Here is a 24,590-nt window from a genome sequence, read left to right on the forward strand (position 1 = left end):
AAAAGCTTGGTCCCCACTCCTCAGTGTGCCTCTGAAGAAAGCAGTCAACCACTCCTGTCTCCCTAGTCTCCAGCCGCACTTCGAGCTCACCAGCCTATGACCAAATGTTTCTATATCTGGTACACAGCCCCTATTTGGAGTCTCCAAACCCAGCTGATTTCTGCTGTGTGTTCCTGCACCACTCCTCCTGGAGGAGGAAGGAGGAGTATTTCTGGATCTGTCACTAGTGGAGTCCCTGCTCAAAGAGCAGTGGCCCAACTGTGCCTTGGATCATGGTTTAAGGTAACCCCAATCTGAAAGCTCACTTCTTGGCTCTGTCTCTGCAGTCAGTTTCTCCACTCTGATACCTGGGAACTCTGCCACACTCAGACATCCCCAATATTTCTGTGACCCCAGGGGACCTGAGACCACACTGTCCCCATGAGGGCTCCAAACCCTCTTAGTCTCTGGAGTGATGTCCCTCAGTATAGCAGATTTCTACAAGTTCTGATTTTTGTGCTCTGCTGTTCCACCACTTGCCAGAAGCCGGCCCTTCCCCCATGGTCTTTCTTCCTATCATTTCAGATTCACTTCTCTGTATATCCTACCTTTCAGAAAGTGGTCAATTTTCTGTTCCTAGAATTGCTACTCTTCTTCCCTTTGGTCTCCAGTAGATTTTATAGGTATTTAGAATGCTTTGATAACTATCTAGCTGAAGTCCTGCTACCTGATGTCATTTAAGTCTGTTACTCCTTCACCATGTTGCATCTCTATTAAGTTTGTGTTTCTTAGTGGTGTTAATATAGCATTAAAATTCAAGTTATCTTACACACAAAAATAAATTAGTTAGTTTAAGTCACTGAAAAATCCAGGATGTTTTGGCACAAGATATGGCTGGATTCAGGTTCAAGTGATATCTTTAGAGATCCTTTTCCTTCAATCTCTTAAATAGGCTGTCTTCCAATGATGGGCATGATAGTGGGCAATGACCCACATTCTGACATTAAATAGCTTCTGTGGAAAGAGAATTTTTTTTTTTTTTTAAGGCATAGGCAGAAAACACCCCAATGACACTTAGTTTGGACAGTTAGTGTAACATGCCTACCCTTTAACTAAAATCTGTGCTAATATTAGGTAATGCTGGTGAGCAGGGCTGGGTCATGAGACCAGCTGGGGCACCTCAAATAGAACTCTGTGTTTCCCGGAGGAATGAAAAATTTGTAACTAGAGAAAGAGTGAAGGTATCCTGAACAACCAATACCAGTAGGTATCTACAGCTGACATATGATATCATTCTTATATTAATGAAGAGGAAATGCAGAAACAAATTTTCATAACTAGACTTAAATCACACTGGCATCTGATATCCCAGTAAACAACAGAAGAGAAAAGAGGCTTCCCAAATGCTGAGATTTGAGTCTTATGAACATGTAACTTTCCCTAATGCAAAATCTAGTAATGTTGATGCTTCGGTTATTTCACCAATTTCTTTCATGCTTTGCCCATACAAAAATTCAGCTTTGTTTGTGATATTATGTTGTCAATGAAAGACGCATATAAAGATGCACCTTTGCCTAACAAAGATGAAAAAGGAGAGGAATCATTAAGTGAAAGTGGTATATGCAAAGGAAAAATTGCTACAATTTAGATCCCACATTAATACATATTTATTTATTTAAAAGTCTAATTTAATCCTTCCTTTCCCAGGACACAAAATCCTGGGATAAAGAGAAAGAGAGAGAGAAAGAGAGAGAATATTATAGTAATAACCTTTCCCTCATATTTACTTCCCAACCATTCCCACATCCCTCCAAATATGTGTTACTATGTATTAAATTTTAATAATCTGAAGTACTGTTTGCATTTATCAATTCCTTTATATATTTTTATTTTAATTTTTCATCTTTACAGTCATATTCCATCCCTTCCTCATGTTTACCCTTATTGTTGTATTTATGTATGTGTATATATACACACAAACACACACACTAACACACACACTTTGTGTTGTTCTTTAAAATTATGGGAGGTAGTTTTATCTAACAGGCCAGAATTCACCCCAAATCAAGTGGGTGGCTGTGTTCTATTCACCAGTCTAATATCTATTTATAGATATAAAGATGTAGATAGATATAGATATAGACATATAGATAGTTTTTTTTTTAATCTTTTTTCCCCCTTTCTTCTCCCCATGATTATGAGTCTCTTCTGATTTGGTTAGCATACATTTTCCTGGGGACTTTACCAGCCTTTTACTATTTTATTTTCTTGTTCATATATTCTTATCTGGATAAAATGACAAGTCTGGAAAAACTCACCACAAAAGAAAAAAAAAAAAAGAACAAGAGGTAGTCTGGACAGCTAGGGACCTAATCAATAAAGACACTGGTAATATATCAGAACTAGAGTTCAGAATGACAATTCTCAAAGTGCTAGCTGGGCTTGAAAAAAGGCATGGAAGATATTAGGGAAAGCCTTTCCGGGAAAAAAAAAAAAATCCCTTTCTGGAGAAATAAAAGAACTAAGATCTAACCAAGTTGAAATCAAAAAAGTTATTAATGAGGTGCAATAAAAAATGGAGGCTCTCTTATGGACACGGGGGAGGGTATGTGCTATGGTGAGTGCTATGAAGTGTGTAAGCCTGACGATTCACAGACCTGTACCCCTGGGGCTAATAATATATTATATGTTAATTAAAAAATAATGGAGGCTCTTAGTGCTAGGATAAATGAGGCAGAAGAGAGAGTTAGCGATATAGAAGACCAAGAGAATAAAGAAGTGGAGCAAAAGAGAGCAAACAACTACCAGAGCATGAGGGGAGAATTTGAGAGAAAGGTGATACCATAAGACAAAACAATATTAGAATAATTGGGATTCTGGAAGAAGAAGAAAGAGAAAGAGTGGCAGAAGGTATATTGGAGCGAATTATGTTAGAGAATTTTCCTAATATGGCAAAGGGAACAAGCATCAAAACCCAGGAGGCACAGAGAATGCCCCTCAAAATCAGTAAGAATAGGTCCACACCCCGTCATCTAATAGTAAAACTTACAAATCTTAGTGACAAAGAGAAACTCCTGAAAGCAGCTCGGGACAAGAAGTCTGTGACATACAATGGTAAAAATATTAGATTGGCAGCAGACTTATCCAAAGAGACCTGGCAGGACAGAAAGAACTGCCATGATATATTCAGAACACTAAAAAAGAAAAACATGCAGCCAAGAATACTATATCCAGCTAGGCTGTTATTGAAAATAGAAGGAGAGATAAAAAGCTTCCAAGACAAACAAAAACTAAAAGAATTTGAAAACACCAAACCAGCTCTCCAGGAACTGTTGAAAGGGGTCCTCTAAGCGGAGAGAGAGCCTAAAAGTAGTAGACCAGAAAGCAACAGAGAAAATATACAGTAACAGTCATCTTTCAGGCAATACCATGGCACTAAATTCATATCTCTCAATAGTTACCCTGAATGTAAATGGGCTAAATGCCCCAATCGGAAGTCACAGATTATGAGAGTGGATAAAAAAAAACAAAATCCATCAACATGCTGCTTGCAAGAAACTCATTTTAGAGCAAAGACACCTCCAGATTGAAAGTGAGGGGGTCTAAAACAATGTACCATGCTAATGGACATCCAAAGAAAGCAGGGTGGCAATCCTTATATCAGATCAATTAGATTTTAAGCCAAAGCCTATAATAAGAGATGAGGAAGGACACCACATCATACTTAAAGGGTCTGTCCAACAAGAAGATTTAACAATTTTAAATATCTATGCACCTAACATGGGAGCAGCCAACTATATAAACCAATTAATAACAAAATCAAATGGGGCACCTGGGTGGCTCAGTGGGTTAAGCCTCTGCCTTCAGCTCAGGTCATGATCTCAGGGTCTGGGGATTGAGCCCCACATCGGGCTCTCTGCTCAGCAGGGGGCCTGCTTCTCCTCTCTCTCTCTGCCTGCCTCTCTGCCTGCTTGTGATCCCTCTCTCTCTTTCTCTCTCTCTCTCTGTGAAATAAATAAATAATTAATTTAAAGGAAAAAAATAACAAAATCAAAGAAACACATCGACAAGAATACAATAATAATAGTGGACTTTAGCAACCCCCTCACTGAAATGGACAGATCATCCAAGCAAAAGATCAGGAAGGAAATAAAGGTCTTAAATGACACACTGGACCAGATGGACATCACAGATATATTCAGAATATTCCATCCCAAAGCAACAAAATACACATTCCTCTCTAGTGCACATGGACCATTCGCCAGAATAGATTCCATCCTGGGTCACGAATCAGGTCTCAACTGGTACCAAAAGATAAGAATCATTCCCTGCTTATTTTCAGACCACAATTATCTGAAGCTAGAACTCAATCACAAGAGGAAGGTTGGAAAGAACTCAAATACATGGAGGCTAAAGAGCATCCTACTAAAGAATGAGTGGATCAACCAGGAAATTAAAGAAGAATTGAAAAATATCATGAAACAAATGAAAATGAAAACACAACCATTCAAAATCTGTGAGGCACAGCAAAGGCAGTTCTGAGAGGAAAATGTATAGCTATACAAGTCTTTCCTGAGAAACAAGGAAGGTCTCAAGTACGCAACTTAACCCTACACCTAAAGGAGCTGGATAAAGAACAGAAAAGAAAGCTTAAACCCAGAAGAAGAAGAGAAATAATAAGGATCAGAGCAGAAATCACTGGAATAGAAACCAAAAATAAATAAATAAATAAATAAATAAATAAATAATAGACCAAATCAACAAAACTAGCAGCTGGTTCTTTCAAAGAATTGAAAAGATTGATAAGCCCCTGGCCAGACTTATTGAAAAGAAAAGAGAAAAGATGGAAACAAATAAAATCACGAATGAAAGCAGAGAGATCACAACCAACACCAAAGAAATACAAACAATTTTAAGAACACATTATGAGTAATTATATACCAGCAAATTTGCCAATCTGGAAGAAATGGAAGCATTCCTAGAGACATAAAAACTACCACAATTGAACCAGAGTGGAATAGAAAACCTGAACAGACCCATAACCAGTAAGGAGATTGAAGCAGTCATCAAAAATCTCCCAACAAACAAGAGCCCAGGGCCGGATGGCTTCCCACGGGAATTCTACCAGCATTTAAAGAAGAATTAATACCTATTCTCCTGAAACTGTTCCAGAAAATAGAAGTGGAAGGAAAACTTCCAAACTCATTTTAGGAGGCCAGCATTACCTTGATCCCAAAACCAAACAAGGACCCCATCAAAAAGGAGAATTACAGACCAATATCCTTGATGAACACAGATGTGAAAAATCTCACCAAAATACTAGCCAGTAGGATCCAACAGTACATTAAAAGGATTATTCACCAAGACCAAGTGGGATTTATTCCAGGGCTGCAAGGTTGGTTCAATATTCACAAATCAATCAATGTGATACAATACATTAATAGAAGAAAGAACAAGAACCCTATGATACTCTCAATAGATGCTGAAAAAGCATTTGACAAAGTACAGCATCCTTTCTTGATCAAAACTCTTCAAAGTGTAGAGGTAGAGTGTACATACCTCAATATCATCAAAGCCATCTATGAAAAACCCATAGCAAATATCATTCTCAATGGGGAAAAACTGAGAACTTTTCCCCTAAGGTCAGGAACAGGGGAGGGATATCCATTATCACCACTGCTATTCAACAAACTACTGGAAATCCTGGCCTCAGCAATCAGACAACAAAAAGAAACAAAAGGCATCTGAATCAGCAAAGAAGACAACAAACTCTCACTCTTTGCAGATGATATGATACTTTATGAGGAAAACCCAAAATACTTTACTCCAAATCTGCTAGAACTCATGCAGGATTTAAGAACTGTCAGGATATATGATCAATGCACAGAAGTCAGTTTCATTTCTATACACCAGCAGCATGACAGAAGAAAGAGAAATTAAGGAATTAGTCCTATATATAATTGCACCCATAACCGGAAGATGCCTAGAAATAATCCTCACCAAAGAGGCAAAGAATTTGTACTCAGAAAATTATGAAGTACTCATAAAAAAAATTGAAGAAGATACAAAGAAATGGGAAACCATACTTTGGAAGAACAATTATTGTAAAAATGTCTATGCTACCTAAAGAAATATTTAACAGGATCCCCATCAAAATACCTTTTTTTTTTTTTCCAAAGAAGTTGAACAAATTGTCCTAAAATTTGTATGGAACTAGAATAGTCCCCAAATAGTCAGAGGAATATTGAAAAAGAAAGCTAAATTTGGTGGCATCACAATTTCAGACTTCAAGTTGTATTACAAAGCAGTAATCATCGTGACAGTGTGTTACTGGCACAAAAATAGACACATAGATCAGTGGAACAGAATATAGAGCCTAGAAATAGACCCTCAACTCTATGGCCAGCTAATCTTCCACAAATCAGGAAAGAATATCCAGTGGAAAAAAGACTGTCTATTCAACAAATGGTGTTGGGAAAATTGGACAGCCACATACAGAAGAATGAAATTGGATCATTTCCTTCCACCACACATGAAAATAGACTCAAGATGGATGAAAGGCCTCAATTTGAGACAGGAACCCATCAAAATCCCTGAGGGGAACACAGGCAAGATCATCTTCAACATCAGTCACAGCAACTTCTTCCTAGAAACATCGCCAAAGACAAGGGAACTGAGGGCAAAAATGAACTATTGGGACTTCATCAAGATCAAAAGCTTTTGCACAGCAAAGGAAATAGTCAACAAAACCAAAAGACAGCCCATAGAATGGGAGAAGGTATTCGCAACTGACATATTAGATTAAAGGGCAGTATCCAAAATATATAGAGAATTTATCAAACTCAACACCAAAGAACAAATAATCCAATCAAAAATGGGCAGAAGACATGGACAGACATTTCTCCAAAGAAGACATCCAGATGGCCAAGAGACACATGAAATGTGCTCAACATCACTGGGGATCAGGAAAACACAAATCATACCACAGTGAGATACCAGCTCACACCAGTCAGAATGGCTAAAATTAACCAGTCAGGAAATCACAGGTGCTGGTAAGGATGTGGATAAAGGGGAACCCTCCTATATTGTTGGTGGGAATTCAAGCTGTTGCAGCCACTCTGGAGAACAGTATGGAGGTTATTCAAAAAGTTGAAAATAGAGCTACCCTGTGACCCAGCAATCACACTACTGGGTATTTACCCCAAAGATACAAATGCAGTGATCTGAAGGAGCACGTGCACTGGAATGTTTATAGCAGCAGTGTCCACAATAGCCAAACTATATAATGAAGCTAGATGTCCATCAATAGATGAATGGATAAAGAATATGTACACACACACACACACACACACACACACACACACACACACACAATGGAATACTACGCAGCCATCTAAAGAAATGAAATCTTGCCATTTCCAACAACATGGATGGAACTAGAGGGTATTATGCTGAGCGAAGTAAGTCAATCAGAGAAAGATAATTATCATATGATCTCCCAGATATGAGAAATTTGAGAGGCAGGGTAGGGGGTTTGGAGGGTAGGGAGGGAAAAAATGAAACAAGATGGGATTGGGAGGGAAACAAACCATAAGAGACTCTTAATCTCACAAAACAAACTGAGGGTTGCTGTGGGGGAGAGGGGTATGGAGAGGGTATTTGGTTTACAGACTTTGGGGAGGGTATGTGATCTGGTGAGTGCTGTGAAATGGGTAAGCCTGACGATTCACAGACCTGTGCCTCTGGGGCAAATAATACATGATATGTTAATAAAAATAATTAATAAAAAATACAACTTCACATATTGTCACATTGACAAATGCTCATTTATTCCCTCATAAATAGAAAAACTAATATATATATATATATATATATATATATATATATATATATATACAGCTCTGAATACAGCTCTGAAAAAATTTCTAAAGTAGTGTTTAAAAAAAAATAGTGTTTTAAAATGTTCAGAAGAATAAAGGATACAGTATAACCTTTTATCCCTACAGACCCTCTTGATTTCTTCCAATGCTTGTCATGCCAAGGGTAAATGTGCTACTTTTACATGAAGGAAAGTAGTTTGTATGGAGTGGTGTCAGGCCTGGACCTTCCCCTGTCACATATTTCACTGTTTCTTGCTGAAAATTATTGAGTGAATAAGGTATATTCACAACCACAAAGAGAGTTCATCAGGCTGTGAATCATGTTTCTTCGGTGTTTTATGGTAGTGAAAACAAATTTCAGAGTCCTAGCATGTGCGAGATGGCTGGGAGTCTACATCAGAGAGGCTGTGAAAAGGAGTGTAAAAGGGAGAAATATAAACTAAATATAACAGCCCTACACTTGTCTCTCCTTTTTTTTTCCTTTCTTTTTTTCATTTGATGGTGGTTTGCAGGGGGTTAATGTGCATGAGGACACAATGCACTTTTTAAGTGCTATATTTCTTGAAATACATCAAAGAGTCTGAGAGAAAGCAGAAAACTCCAAATAGACTTCAAGAGAATCTTTTTTTTTTTTTCCTATTAAAAACATCGGCATCTATAAAGGAAATAAAAGAACTGCATTAGACCTAAATGATCTCAGAAAAGTGTCAGAAGGACTGACAGGTAAATAAATGGTCTATCATTATTTTATTTTATTATTCCCCTCTTGGAAAACAAAGCATAGAAATGGCTGACTTTAAGCTCATTGCCGAAGAGTTATAAAATTGCATTTTCCTCTAACTGTTTATCGTGTGTAGAGAGTATCTTTTATGCAATCAGTTTTGTGAGTATAAATCAATAACCCAGCAGATGAGTCCATTCAAATGGCATTCACTGAAGACTGGGCTCTGCTCTGCATGGTAGATAGGCACTGGGCTAGGCTTTGCATGAAAGATAAACTATAGCATGGCCCCCAATCTCTGAAAGCTCAATGACAAGTGAATCTAGATAAACAGACTTCTGTTTGTAAAGTGCATGGAGTCCCACATCAGTCAACACAGAAGAAGAAGTTTCCTTATTTCAGAAAGGTTTTCTGGTTCTTGATCCTGGACCCTCATAAAAGAAAATAATTATTCAAGCAACAAGCTCAGTTCCAGATATGTATTTCTCTATTATTTATTTAGGTTATACCATGGAGGACTAGACTATACAACTAGAAGTTTATAAATATTTAGTCTTCCAAATGTATTCATTATTTTAACCATTTTAACAGGACAGGAGATCTGGAAAGTAATTTAGCAATTTATTTACATTTTAAAATATTTTGCTTGATACTATTCTTTATGCTAGGGAAACTACTAGAATAACACTGTCATGGACACCCAGAGAAAAAGAAAAAGAAGTTCCTAAAACCTGCTCTAGAGCTCTAAATTTACTGTGCCCAGAAGGGAGAAGGCATGGCTGTAAGTAGAAAAAGAATAAAAAAAAAAAAAAAAAAAAAAAAGGATTACTGACCTGCTTTCTTCATACCTGAATGCACTGTGCTTCTAGTGCTATAAAGAGGGGTCCCTACTGTCTACCTAGTATAAGCACTTGATGTAGGAACTGAATGAAGATTGGCTTGTATCAATACCAGTTCCAGGAAGCTGAGCTGAATATAGCATTTTAATACAAAATGCTCTGGGGAAATTCTGTGGCCTCTGGTTCTTTCTTTGTGCTTACAAAATTCAGCAGGATTAGGGACCGCTTTTTCTGTTTAAGAATGATTGCAAAGTATGCAAGTGATAGGAGATTTTTCTTTTACCCCAAAGAAAATTGTAATTGTGTGACCAGTATCTTACCCTCTACAGCTTTCAATACCCTCTTTTGTATCAAGCACATGTTATAGTTATTTTCATTTTATTCTATATCCTGTACACAGAATGCAAGTTGAGGGGGTATCTCTGCTCCTTGTTTGATACAACAGAGATAACTAAAATTAACAAATATTTTATCATAAATGAGAGAATTGTTGGGCTTGCTGTTCCTAAAATGTCACTTATCAGATGCAAAAGAAAAGGAAACAATCTTTTTTCTTTTACTGTTACTTTAGTGAGAAAGATGCATCAAATTAGATTTGGTTGGTTCCTAGAAAATTTTCAGACCATACAAGTTCCTTTTATATGCAATTTTGTAAAGATTTTAAACTTCAGTTTTTGTATTTATATTATGTACTTGCACCCATGCTAGAATTGCAAAAAAAGTCTTCTGTTTTTCTTCAGTGCTTCAATCTAATAGTAATAACACTAGTATAGAATCTTATCTCATATGTAAATTTATTTAATGATTTATATGGTTATATACATTTAAAATTATGCATGTCTATGCATGTGTGTGTGAAGGCAAAGGGTATATTAAACTGCCTACCATTCCCCCCATCCATTCTCAGAGAATAAACTGTTGGAATACAGTTTATTTGATGAAGGGTGAGTCCCTAACTGAAGCAGACCAATCAGATTCTCTCACTTGGAAAATTGGAAAAGAGATAGAGTGATGTCAGTAAGTCTTCAGTTTGCAGTTGAAATGGGAAACATATAGGCCTTGTCTCCTGTTTCTTCTCTTCAAAGGGAAGACAGGACTTCTGTTTGTAAAGTGCATGGAGTCCCACATCAGTCAACACAGAAGAAGAAGTTTCCTTATTTCAGAAAGGTTTTCTGGTTCTTGATCCTGGACCCTCATAAAGCCTGGCTTCCTCCCTCCCCTTGATTTTCTTGGACACTCTGTATCTTGCCAATACTCAAAATGTTTTCATTAAATTCATCTCAGTTGGGGCGCCTGGGTGGCTCAGTGGGTTAAGCCTCTGCTTTCGGCTCAGGTCATGATCTCAGGGTCCTGGGATCAAGCCCCATGTCGGGCTCTCTGCTCAGTGGGAAGCCTGCTTCTCCCTCTCTCTCTGCCTGCCTCTCTGCCTACTTGTGATCTCTCTCTCTGTCAAATAAATAAATAAAATATTTTAAAAAAAATTCATCTCAGTTATCTTCAATTGTTTTACAACTCTGATGACAATCTTCCAAATTTAATTCAATAATTTAATTCAATAATTAAATATTGGTTGAGGAGTTACTCTGTATTCTGTATTGTGGAATGGTGTAGATATGTAGAAAATAAATTTCCCTCAAAGAACTTATTTTGTAGTGGAGAAAGTAGACATTCAAATAGGTAACTTAATTATATGTGTCGTGTTACAATAAATGACAGAAAATCTCCTATAAGCAAATAGAGAAGAGCTTAAAAATATTAAGTTGCAGGGAGAAAGTAATGGAATTTCAAGGAGGGTATGGTAGCTGCATTAAATATAGAAATAGAGCCTGACTTAATTAGACAAGGAAAGAAAGAAGAACATTATAGACAGAGGGAAGAACAGGGCGAGGGGAATGGAGATGTGAAGTCCTCCATTTACTCACTCATATGGCAATATTTGTGAAACACATATTGTAGGTCAGCAGGTTAGAAGCAGCAGTTAAGAAAAATAAATTCTTCCCTCATGATACTTTCATGATCTTTATCCTTTGGGGAAAGAGGATATATTATGTCATATATAGATAGATAGATAGATAGATAGATAGATATTATAGTAAATATAGTAAATATATTATGTCTTATATATATAGTATTTAATATAATATGTACCACACAATAAATGAAGAAAGCATATAAGATTGCTCACAAATTAGCCTGCATCAGAATCACCTGAAAGGCTTGTCAAAACTAGATTGCTGGGGCGCCTGGGTGGCTCAGTGGGTTAAGCCGCTGCCTTCGGCTCAGGTCATGATCTCAGGGTCCTGGGATCGAGTCCCACATCGGGCTCTCTGCTCAGCAGGGGGCCTGCTTCCCTTCCTCTGTCTCTGTGATCTCTTCCCTTCCTCTCTCCTACTGTGATCTCTCTCTGTCAAATAAATAAATAAAATCTTAAAAAAAAAAAAAAAAAAAACTAGATTGCTGGTCTCCCTTCACATTTCTGACTCGGTAGGCATAGACTGAGGGCTGAGCACTTTCACTTCTAAGAAGCTCTCAGGTGAGGATGTTACAGTTAGTCTGTCCATCACACTTTGAGAACCACTGATACAGTATATTAGATAGCTGTAAGTGTTGTAAAGATAAAAAAAGTCAGGAGTCTTGGAGAGGGTTGTCATGTTAAATTGACGCTCAGGCAAAGTTTCTCTGAGAAGCCTGAAGAGCGGAGGGACCCAGCTGTGTGAATATGTGGGGAAAGATCACTCCAAGCATTTGCTTAGTGTGATATGGGAATTCATTGTTGGGTTTTAAGCAGACATGTGGCATGATCTGGCATGATCTCTCTAGCTTCCCCATTGAGAATAGAGGGAAATGGAAGGAGGCAGAGAAATGAGACCAGTAAGGAATCTACTGCAGTAATAGCATTAGCAAGAGTGATGGAAATTTGACACAGAGTGGCAGTTACATTACTAATGAAAACATGGCCAGAATAGATGTGGAAAGATATATTTTGAAGATAGACCCTTCATATGAACTAATGAATTAGATGTGGGATGTGAAAGAAAGAAAAATAGTAAAAAATGATTGCTAGAATTTTGGTCTTAAAAAGATGGACTTGCCATAAACTGTGACTGGAAAATCCATGAGAGGAGAGGGCTTAAGGAGAAAGATCACAAGCTCACTTTCCGACATGCTCCTTTTGAGTCACCTACTAAAAACTCATGCAGGCATGGGGCACCAGGTGGCTCAGTGGGTTGGGCCTCTGCCATCAGCCCAGGTCATGGTCTCAGGGTTCTGGGATCAAACTCTCCATCCGGCTCTCTACTCGGTGGAGACCCCGCTTACCACTCTCTCTCTGCCTGCCTCTCTGCCTGCTTGTGATCTCTCTGTCAAATAAATAAATAAAATCTTAAAAACAAAAAACAAAACAAAAACCTCATGCAGGCTTATAGAGTAGCAATTTGTACTTAAGTATCTGGAATTCAGGGTAGAAACCTGAGCTCATAAACTTGAGTGCCATGCATGTTTATGATTGTTTATAAAGGGATTGAGGGCAGATAGAAAAAAGATACTATCTAAGGCCTAAGCCCCAGGGAAATATGAGGGTAAAGAGCTGAGAGGAATAAAGACAAAGGAGGGACAGTCAGTGATAAAACAGAGCCTGAAAAGTAGATGTTGCCTAGAAGCCAAGGAAAGTATTTCAAAGAAAAGAAGCTGAATAGCAAAAATAGGCAGAAATATGCAAAGTTTAAGGAAAATTTGGAAACAAAGATTACAACTGGCAGAACTTAGTTTGGAGTTGATAAGGGGAAAAGAAGAAGAAAATGCTCTGGGTCATCTTACTTTTTTTGGACACAAGCAGTACAAAATGTTGCCCCCTGAAGAGAAAACAGTCATTGTTTCGGAGATGAAACTAAAGAGTTGCACTGTATTTCCCTTAAAAACCGTCTGTTCTGATGAGGTTTAAACTCTTTAGCTCTATGAATATAATTTAGTGTCCGGAAAGAATTCAATGCTTTGAATACAGGTGCTAAACACAACTAGAGGAAGCAGCTTATTTTTAAAGATAAGTAGAATAATTATGAGCATTTTTTCCCCACATCTAAAAAGCAGGTTCCATCAATGATTCTTGAGAATAAAAATGTAGTTAGCTTTTAAAAAATGAAAGTAATGATGCACTTTGAAGCAGACCTCAAAATTATCTATCTTTAATAGAAAGTCATTATGCATTTGCACATAATACAAGAGCAAGTGCTGACTGACATTTCCAGCTGGGAAAAGTTAAATAGTATTCTGTCAACTGGCAAATAGCTAGTGATTCTTGGTGATGAAAATAATTATGACATATTATCTATAATGTTTGTATCTTTGAGAGGAAGGTGATTTACTTGGGATCCATAACAGGAGAAGAACATTTGGGGATGCAAATAGTTCTCTTCAAGATGACTGTTTATGCTCGAATATTAAGTTTCCATTTGTGGTAAATGGGAAAGCAGATGGCTAAAGAAAAATATTTTGTCAAGTTTGTAACATAAACCACCTAGTTGTAGAAAAAACATCTTTCTCATCATTGAAAGGAATAGAAAGTGAAATGTAAACATAAATAGACTAATTTTTCCAGGATAGAGTTTCCCTTTGGGTTTTGAATACCCACTAATTTAAAAGTTTCTACACAGTTAACCATTTGGTCAACCATGTATATGATCCACAGATATTTCTAGAGCTTCTACTACATTCAGGCACTTTTTGTGTTCCTTTGGGATTTAGAAAGCAATGAGACAGAAATTCTGACGTCCAGGCTCTAATTGATAGTAAAATTAAGGCACACATTCTCAACAACAAATATTTATTAATTGCTTACTCTGTCTGCTGGAAATACCAGTGTAAATAATATATGGGGATGTAAATATGAATTACATACTTCTAAATTAATATGTAAATGATAGCTAATATTAATATTTGATGATAGTTTCTGCTATTGAATGAAATGGTGGAACAATTTAAAAGGCATTACTTTTATTCAAACACTTCTGTCTTGTTTAATATTTAATAAAGTGTATGAGTTTTGTTATTTTTATCATTATCATTAATAATGGCAAAGACCGTTATATGTCCAGTACTTTGTGTGTCAGTCTTTTCATGCATTATCTCATTTAATTGTCAAATCAATTCTTGATGAACAGACTTATAGTACACCAAACTTACAAATGAGGCAACTGAAACTTAAGGAAGCTAATTGATAACTTTGCCAAAGATCATATTAAGGGGCAGAATCACATTTTAACCCAGTCTATTTAACTTCAATATTCAATGTTTTGTATTCTACCTCACACACACACACACACACACACACACACACACATACACACACACACACACATAATAAATGTAGAGTAGAGAGAGAGAGAGAAGAGTTTAAGTACAAAGAAAATGGAAGGTTTTGTGGAGGAGGTTGGACTTCTGTTTGGTTGCCTTAGGTTGCAAATACTATTTCAACAGGAAGATTCAGGACATGGATGGCACTAACCAGTGAATAGAGTTTGGCTGGAATGTACAATTTTTGAATGAAATACTTAGGAAATTATATTCTAAACTTATTTAGAGTTTTGATCATGGAAAGCTTTAAAAACCAGGGGGAGGAAACAGTTTCAATTTTATTCTTTAGGAAATGTTCAGTTCCTAGTGGATTAATCTGGCTTCAGTCTGTCAAATGGACTATAAATGTTGGAGATTGGATGGGGAAAAGAGCTTCTAAGTCTATTAGCATGTTATAGATCATTGTATCTCAAACTTTAACATGCATATGAATTCTGTGGGGTATCTTGTTAAAATTCATATTCTGATACAGTGCATCGGAATAGAATCCTAGAGACTCCATTTGCATCAAGCATCTAGGTGATCCCTTTGCTAATGGCCCATAATAGTGGTTCTCAACCTTGGGTATTTTGCCCCTTAAAGGATATTAAGCAATATCAGGAAATCTTTTTTCATTTTCACAAACTCGGCAGTTGGGAGGAGAGGAGAAAGGGAAGTGTAGTTGCTAGTGGTATCCTGTAAATGGAGTCAGGGTTGCTGCCAGAAGCCCAAAAATGGTATAAAACATGCTGTAATGCACGAGACAATCCCTACAAACAAAGAATTATCCAACCAAAAGATCAGTATTGCGAAGGTTGAAAAACCTTGCACTAGAATCATAACATTTACAGAAAGTCAATGATATATTATTTTCAAGGAAATGTTGGAAATCTTTGCAGAATTAAGAAATCCTATGTTTTCTCACATGGATGGAGAGGGTGTTGTAGAGCTGGAAGAGGCAAAAATTTGTCAACTCTGATATATGTGCAATTACTGAAGAAAGTCCAATGTCTCTAAGTAAATAAAATCAGGTTATCATTAAGAATTAAGTTGCATACACTTCTCCTAAACACAATGCATCTCCCTTTTCTCCTGATTGCTCTTTTTCATATTTTTTGAATTACTTTAATTCATTTACATTTTTAATAGAGGATAAGAATATATGGATTATTTCAAGATCTATCCTTTTACCAAAAATAGATCAACATTTCTACTTAGTCTAATCTCAGTGGAAAACGTTCCACTAATTGTTAAGGTCTACCATTTCCACATTTACTCCAACTTATTTCATCTAATTAGGGACTCAGTTTTCTACCGCAATTCCTTTCTTCTTTCATGCTAACATGACCTTGATTTTGCATCAAGGCCAGGACAATGATCTTGCTTGTTCAAAACCAATCTCTACAATGTCCTTTCCCACTTTTTTTTTCACCCTCATAAATTATGTTCATATATGTCCAGTTCTCATTGACATTACTTTGATTTTGGCTGGAGAAGTCTCTAGGAAAGTTATTTCGATTCCTGAATAAGAGAGCAGGGTTCAGATGTGGCCATTTTCCTCATTCCTGTTCAATGTCAACAGGATGCCTAAGGATTTAGCACCCACCTTCCTACCCTATGGGAAAAACTTTGGTGTTTCCACCCATGCACCACTAAATAATGACTGTAACTTCTACTTCTGGAATTCCGTTTTTTTTTTTTTTTTAATTTTTAATTTTTTATAAACATATATTTTTATCCCCAGGGGTACAGGTCTGTGAATCACCAGGTTTACACACTTCACAGCACTCACCAAAGCACTTACCCTCCCCAATGTCCATAATCCCACCCCCTTCTCCCAAACCCCCTCCCCCCAGCAACCCTCAGTTTGTTTTGTGAGATTAAGAGTCACTTATGGTTTATCTCCCTCCCAATCCCATCTTGTTTGAAAAAATAAACCCCTATTTGCTTAACCCACAGTAAGCACGTTTTCTTTTTGGAGGGGGGCAGGCCAAAACAATTCAGATGGGTGTGTCTATCCTCTCTACCTCTGAAGAGGATATGGTTCACCAGTTTTCACTGAACTCAACATAGTTTTCAACCATTCTCTTTCTAGTCCCACACCTGCAAACATGTTCCACCTCCTTCTACCCCCCCAAAAATGTATAGCAAATCAAAACTTATTTTTGAACAGATATAAAATATATGCTTCCTTTTTTTGTTCTCAGTATTACTTAAAGTTTAAGCAGTATTTTGCATTTGCTGCAGTTTGACAATGAATAGAAAGATAAGTGCTTAACTGTCTCTTTACATTTCTTTTTTTCTTCTTTTGAACTGAATATAGACATATCCAAATTTCTATGCCTGTAACCTGCAGTTTAAAACTCTGCAGAGTAACAGACTAATCATTTTATAAGAAAAGAAGAGAACAAAAAAGTACATTTCTCCTTTTCTTTATTATTAAAAAGTTTTTAATAAAAATAAAATACCTATTTAAATAAAAATACTTGTAACCTCCTATGTATTTTCAGATGCCATATATGGTGTTAACTATGCATCTCCTTTTAAGAACATTTATAAAAATTGTGTACAGTGAAAAAAAAAGGAGGTTTGAATTCCTCTAATTTGAATTCTATTGTCAAACCTACTTTTCAAAAATCTATCTTGTCGACATTCTTTCAGCACATTTCAGAATTACACAACAATGCTTAGGTGATTGGTAAGGCATTTTCAGAATGCCAGTGGTAAATTTGAAACATTTTCTCAGATCCAAAATAGAATAACAAGCTTAGTTCCCCCCTGTTGAGAAGCTTACTAATTCAAGAATTGTGCAAACTCTCACAGATGCTGATGTTCCCACAGGGAACTGAGCTAGTGCTTCTACCTTTTTACTTGTGGCACCTCACATAATTAAGAAAATTACAGTTATGCTCCTTTCTCCAAGACAGGGAATAAAAACTATCCTTGGACTCTTTCCAAGGATAAGTGGGCAATAAATCTCTCTTAGCTTTTTATCCTAGTTAAGAAGGATATTAAAAGAGAGAGAGAGAGAAGACAAGAGAAGGGAAAAGAAAGGAAGGAAGGAACAAACGCATGAAAGAACAACAAAGCCAAGCTTTACATTTTTCTGTAATGGTGAACACACTAGTAAGATGAACTTAAATTAATTTATGCCTGGTGCTCCTTATGTTCTCTTATTTAGAAAGATGTAATGATGATTATATTAACATATTCTGTCTGAAAATGAACTTTAAGATATACATTGATGCACTCAATAAAGGAAGGAGGTTGGAATAAAGGTGAAAATTTCCTAGAAGATGTAATGAATTATATCTATTCATAGTATCTTTCATCTCTAAAAAGGAGGAAAACTGGAGTTGGGGTACTCAGGTTATCGATCCATTTCAGTACATCCCAGATATAATATGCCATCTCCATTTATTCTCTGTTTGGTTCACTGGTTTCTTCAGTTTCTTGTGCTACTTTCATTCCATGTTGCTGTGTTCTATCAGAGCAATTACACTAATTGCACAGTATTCTTAGTATCTATGCCTGCAATTACTCAATGTTATTTTAAAGGCTCATTTTAATCCATTATATTTCCATGATATGCTTATTTATGCCCTTAAATTCACATAACTTAAAAAAAAAAAAACTTCTGACACTCTAAGCAGAACATATGGCACATATTCTCCTCTAATGGCATTCCTCTGTGTTTTTCTGTTCTTTATTCATCTGAGAACTCTGAGTTGTGTAAGAAGGGCAATGTACAGAACTGATGAATATTCTTCTTTCTATCTTTTAGAGAAAGAGACCAGTTTTTTTTTATGTTGAAAAGATACAGATTACACAAAACTCCTCATTCATCACAATTACAAACCTCAACCTCCATCATTTTGACTGAATGTATCACATCTTTATTTCACCATGTAATCTTGACATGCATTTGTCTATTAACACAAATGGGTAGTACATAGTAGCACTCCAGGTATCATTGATCATTGTCTTTGTACAACTTTGTATTTAAAATTCTCATTCAGGAGATGGAAGAATATTTTTCTTTACAAGTATAAATGTATAAATGTTACTTCTAAAGCATTTTCTTTACAAATTGTTCCATTAAATAATATATCATGTAAAACCATACAGAGGAGATATTCTAGGATGGAAGCATAGTAAGATCCTGAAGCAACCTCCTCCCATTGACATACCAAATCTACGTATGGAACAATATCCTTTAGAAAAAAATCTGAAGGAACCCTCTTACACTCTTGGTGGGAATGCAAGCTGGTAGAGCCATTTTGGAAAACAGTATGGAGGTTCCTCAAGAAGTTAAAAGTAGAGCTAGCCTATGATCCAGCAATGGTCTAATACCAAAGGATACAAGTATTATGATCCAAAGGGGCTCCTGCACCTCAACGTTTATAGCAGCAAAGTCCACAAGAGCCAAACTATGAAAAGAACACAGATGTCCATCATTAAAAGAATGAATAAAGAAGAGTGGTACATATATAAAATGAAATATTACTTAGCCATCAAAAGGATGAACTCTTACCATTTACAATGAATGATATGGATGAAACTAGAGGGTATTATGCTAAGCAAAACAAGTCATTCAAAGAAAAACAATTATCAAATCATTTCACTCATAAGTGGAATTTAAGAAACAAAATAGAAGGTCATAGGGGAAGGGAGGGAAAAATAAAATAAGATGAAATCAGAGAGGGAGACAAACTATAAGAGACTCTTAACTATAGGAAAAAACTGAAGGTTGCTAGAGGGGAAGTGGGTGGGGGTTTGGAGTAACTGGTTGATGGACATTAAGGAAGGCACGTGATGCAATGTACACTGGGGGTTATATGTAACAGATGAATAATCGAACTCTACATCTGAAACTAATGATACATAATATTTTACTTAATTGAATCTAAATAAAATAAGTTAAAAAGAAAGAAAGAAAATACCAGAAAACTCGCTGAACAGATTCTTCACAATAAATAGTAAAAGGATCACCTTGAGATGTTTAAGAGAAGCAGAAGTGCAAACTGCCCAAACCCCCATGCTAGGCACTGGAACCCACAATGGGAAGGCATCTTAGAGATCACAAGTCCAGAGCTTCTTCCTAAGGATTGAAGGGTTCATGTCCCACATTAAGCACCCAAAATCTGGGAACTCCAGTAGAGACAAGTCTCCAAAATGTCTGGCTTTGAAAACCAACAGTCTCACATCCAAGAGACCCAAAGTGCCGGTAAGGTACTGAGATACTTCTCTTAAAGGGTTTACTTGTTGACTCATTCACCCTGGGGACTAGTGTAAAAGCAGCAGTTTAAAATGTGCCTAACCTATATGTGGAGATTTATTTGCTAACCTTAAAGCATCTGCTGAAGGGACAGGGAACTTATGGAGCTCTCCTGGGGACAGAAGTGCTGGCAAGCACCATTTTTGTGCTCTTGCTCTATCTTGATAGTGTTGGAAGGTATGCCACTTCCCTGAATCCTCCTGCAACCCAGAGAAAGTGAGCGGTGTGCAGTGGTCCTGAACTCTTAACCTGTCTTGCCAAAGCCAGACTACATGCATAGTCCACACAGGAGATGTTCATTAATTACCCAGCTCTGGTAGCCACGATGCTTGTGTTTCTGCATCCCACAGAACTATAAAAATTGAAAAGACAGTTATTGGCAGGATACCAACCCTAGGTGGTAACATCAGCTAAAATCATACTGAGAGCTTTTCCTTTAAGATCAAGAACAAGACAAGGATACCCATTCTTTTTGATTTTATTTATTTATTTGACAGACAGAGATCACAAGCAGGCAGAGAGGCAGGCAGAGAGAGAGGGGAGGAAGCAGGCTCCCTGCGGAGCAGAGAGCCCGATGCGGGGCTCGATCCCAGGACCCTGGGATCATGACCTGAGCCGAAGGCAGAGGCTTTAACCCACTGAGCCACCCAGGAGCCCCAAGGATACCCATTCTTATAACCTTTATTCAACATAGTTTGGGAAGTCCTAGCCAGAGAAATTAGGTAAGAAGAAATAAAATTCACTCTTTGCAGATGATATGATAATGTATATAGAAAATCTTGAAAAACTCCACACACAAAAAATCTTGAAACTAATAAATTTGGTAAAGTCACAGGTACAAAAATCAACATATAAAAGTCTGTTGCAATCTATACACTAACAACAAGCTATCAGAAAGAGAAATTAAGAAAACAATTCCATTTAAAATTCCATTTAAAATAATATACCTAAAAATAAATTTAAACAAAAAAGTGAAAGACCTATACACTAAAAACTATGAAACAGTGATGAAAGAAATTGAAGAAGACACAAATAAATGGAAAGATATACATGCTCATGGATTGGAAGAATGTAATTCCTATCAGGATAACAGTGATATTTTTCACAGAAATAGAACATACCATCCTAGCATTTGTATGGAACCACAAGAGACGCTGAATAGCCAAAACAATCTTGAGAAATAAGAAGAAAGCTGAAGACATCCCATTACCTGATTTCATACTATATTATAGATCTATAATAATCAAAGTAATATGGTTTGACATAAAAATGGACACATAGATCAATAGAACAGAACAGAGAACTTAGAAGTAAACCCATACACTTGTGGTGAATTAATTTACAACAAAGCAAGTAAGAATATGAAATGGGGAAAGGATAGTCTCTTTAATAACTGGTGTTGGGAAAATTAGACAGCCACATGCAAAAGAATGGAACTAGTCTACTATCTTATATCATATACAAATACGAATCAAAATACGTTAAAAGCTTGAGATTAAGACCTGAAACCCTAAAAATCCTACAAGAAAACATCAACAGTAATTTACCTGACAGCAATTTTAGTGATTTATTTTTAGTTTTAGTTTTGGATCTGACTCCAAAAGTAAAGGCAACAAAGTAAAAAGAAACAAGTTAGGACTCCCTCAGATGAAAAACCTTTTGCACAGCAAAAAATGCTGTCAACAAAATTAAAAGGCGAACTACTGAATGGAAAAAAAATAATAATTTGCAAATAATATATTCAATAAGGGGTTAATATTCAAAGTATATAGTGAACTCATAGAACGCAGAAAAAAATAAAGAAAAGAAAGAAAAATTCAATTAAAAAATAAACAGAGGGTCTCAATTTTTCCAAAGAAGACATACAAATGTCCAAGAGGCACATGAAAAGATGCTCAACATCACTAATTTAATCAGAGAAATGTAAATCAAAATTACAATGAGATATTACCTTACACTAGTCAGAATTTCTATTATCAAAAATACAAACAACTGTTGCCAAGAATGCAGTCAAAAGGGAACCCTATGCATTGTTTGTAGAAATGTAAATTGTTGCAGGCACTATGGAAAACAATATAGAGGTTCCTCAAAAATTAAAAAAAAAGAGAGAGAGAAAATAGAGTTATCATATGACCCAGTAATTTTATTTCTGGGCAATTATCCAAAGAAAATGAGAACACAGATTTGAAAAGCTATATGAACCCCTCCATTCATTGCAGCCATGGTTTCACTAGCCCAAATATAGAAACAACCTAAGTGTCCGTCAGTGAACGAATGAATGAATAAAGAAAATGGGATATACACACACACACACATATAAACACAATGAAATATTATTCAGCCATAAAAAAGAAGGATATCTTGACATTTGCAACAATATGAGTGGACTTTGAGAGCATTATGTTAAATAAAATAAGGCAGAGAAAGATAAATACCATATAATCTCACTTATATATGAAATCTTAAAACAAAACAAAACAAAAACACCAAAAAAACCTAAAACCCAAAAAGTAAATAAACAAAACTCATGAAGAGAGGACAGAGTGGTGGTTGCCTGGAGAAAGGAGGTTTGGCAGTGGGGTGAAATGGTTGAAAGTGGCCAGGAAGTACAGACCTCTAGTTTGTGAAATGAATGGGTCAAGGGGATGTATGGTGTTACATGATGACAACAGTCCATTTTCATGGACTACAATATTATTTATTTAGTACATATTTATAGTACATACTATAGTAAATATTTGCAGGTTGCCAGGAGAGTGGGTTTTGACAGTTTTCATCAAATAAAAAATTTTTTAAATGTAACTTTTTTTTTTAAAGATTTTATTTATTTATTTGACAGACAGAGATCACAAGTAGGCAGAGAGGCAGGCAGAGAGAGAGAGAGAGAGAGAGGGAAGCAGGCTTCCTGCGGAGCAGGGAGCCCGATGCGGGGCTCGATCCCAGGACCCTGAGATCATGACCCGAGCCGAAGGCAGCAGCCCAAACCACTGAGCCACCCAGGTGCCCCTAAATGTAACTTTTTAAAAGAATTATTTGTTTATTTGAGAGAGAGAGAGGCAGAAGATGGGAAGAGGGAGAGAGAAGAGAATCTCAAGCAGTTCCACACAGAGTGTGGAGTTCAATTTGGAGCTTAATCCCAGGACACTGAGATCACAACCTAAGCCAAAACCACCAGGTGGATACTGAACCAACTGAGTCACCGATGTACCCCCAAAATTTAACTATATGTGGGGAATGGTGATGACTAATCTTATTATCATTTCATAGTATATGCACATATGCACAGTATATATACATATATACCCGAAACAAACATCCTGTATATCTATTACACTTTAATTTAAAAAAAATACAAAATGCCAAACATAAATGAAATACTCAGGATCAATCAAAAAGTAAAATCTATAAATAAATATAGTTCTTCCTCAATTACACACTAACATGGTAACAAAATCTGATGAGACTATGAGCAGCTCATGAAGAACTTTGTGGTGTTTATATAAGCCATTACTATTTGGACAAGAACTAACTTTTATAGAAAGTTCTACTTATTGCTAGCCAGATTGAATCTGCTACAGTAAATGCTAAAATTACTCCCCAGGGGAGTAGAGACAAAACTGGAGCTATTCTTTCACTAACGAGTGAAAATATAGAAAAAGAACTCAAACATAACATTGGCAAATGAAAGATGATTAATGTAATGGGACATATACAAGAAGCATTCACAATGATGTTTAAAGTAGGATGGGATATTTGGACTAATAACAGTAGACATTTGAATTAATAACAGCAATGGAAAGGTGGGAGCTTCCTTCAATAGTGTCATTGCCTTTTTGTGAAGTGGGAACAGGCGCATTTACCTTGGGGGGATGCAAAGTTATTTTAGAAAATGATCTTACGTGAAACTGACAACAATGTCATGTACAAAGGGTTTTAGCAAATGGGTTCTCACATTTCATTAAAGTAACATCACTTTTTGTCTTTCACATAATGGAACTGAGTAGATGATATAAAACCTATAGCACATTTCTCTGGCTCATGGAGCTACCATCACTAGAAGAGTTAGCTTTTTTTTAAAGTAATTGAAATTTTTGGACTTCGAGTTTCCATTTTGAATAATGACTTGATTACAATTTTTATCACAGTAGTTGCTCTGTTAATTTTGCCATTCTACATGTTTTTATATGAAAATTTTCAATAAATTGTTTACTGTTTTATGTTTAAGCTTCTTAAAGAAATTTATAAATAATGCAATACATGTGATATTTATGTTTTCATAAATATAGCAAATTAAATTCTATTAGCGAATTCCACTTAGTGAGATTGGTGAGTTCATTTGAGTTGTTGCTCATTTCTGTTGTACCAGAGTCTTGGGCCTAAAATAGTGAAGAACACAGAGAAAGGGCCCAGAGTTTGGCCACCACAATTTAGAAAGTCAATAACCTTCCCACAAAGTTGCATTCCATGTGGGCCTTTCCAATTTGGAGGCCAAACTCAGAAACAGGGACTGAAAAGTTTTTCTAGAGTCAAAGATTTTATAAGAGATAATTATATGAGACATTTTT

The sequence above is a fragment of the Mustela erminea genome, chromosome 2 (genome assembly GCF_009829155.1).
Source record: "Mustela erminea isolate mMusErm1 chromosome 2, mMusErm1.Pri, whole genome shotgun sequence".
NCBI lineage: Eukaryota > Metazoa > Chordata > Mammalia > Carnivora > Mustelidae > Mustela > Mustela erminea.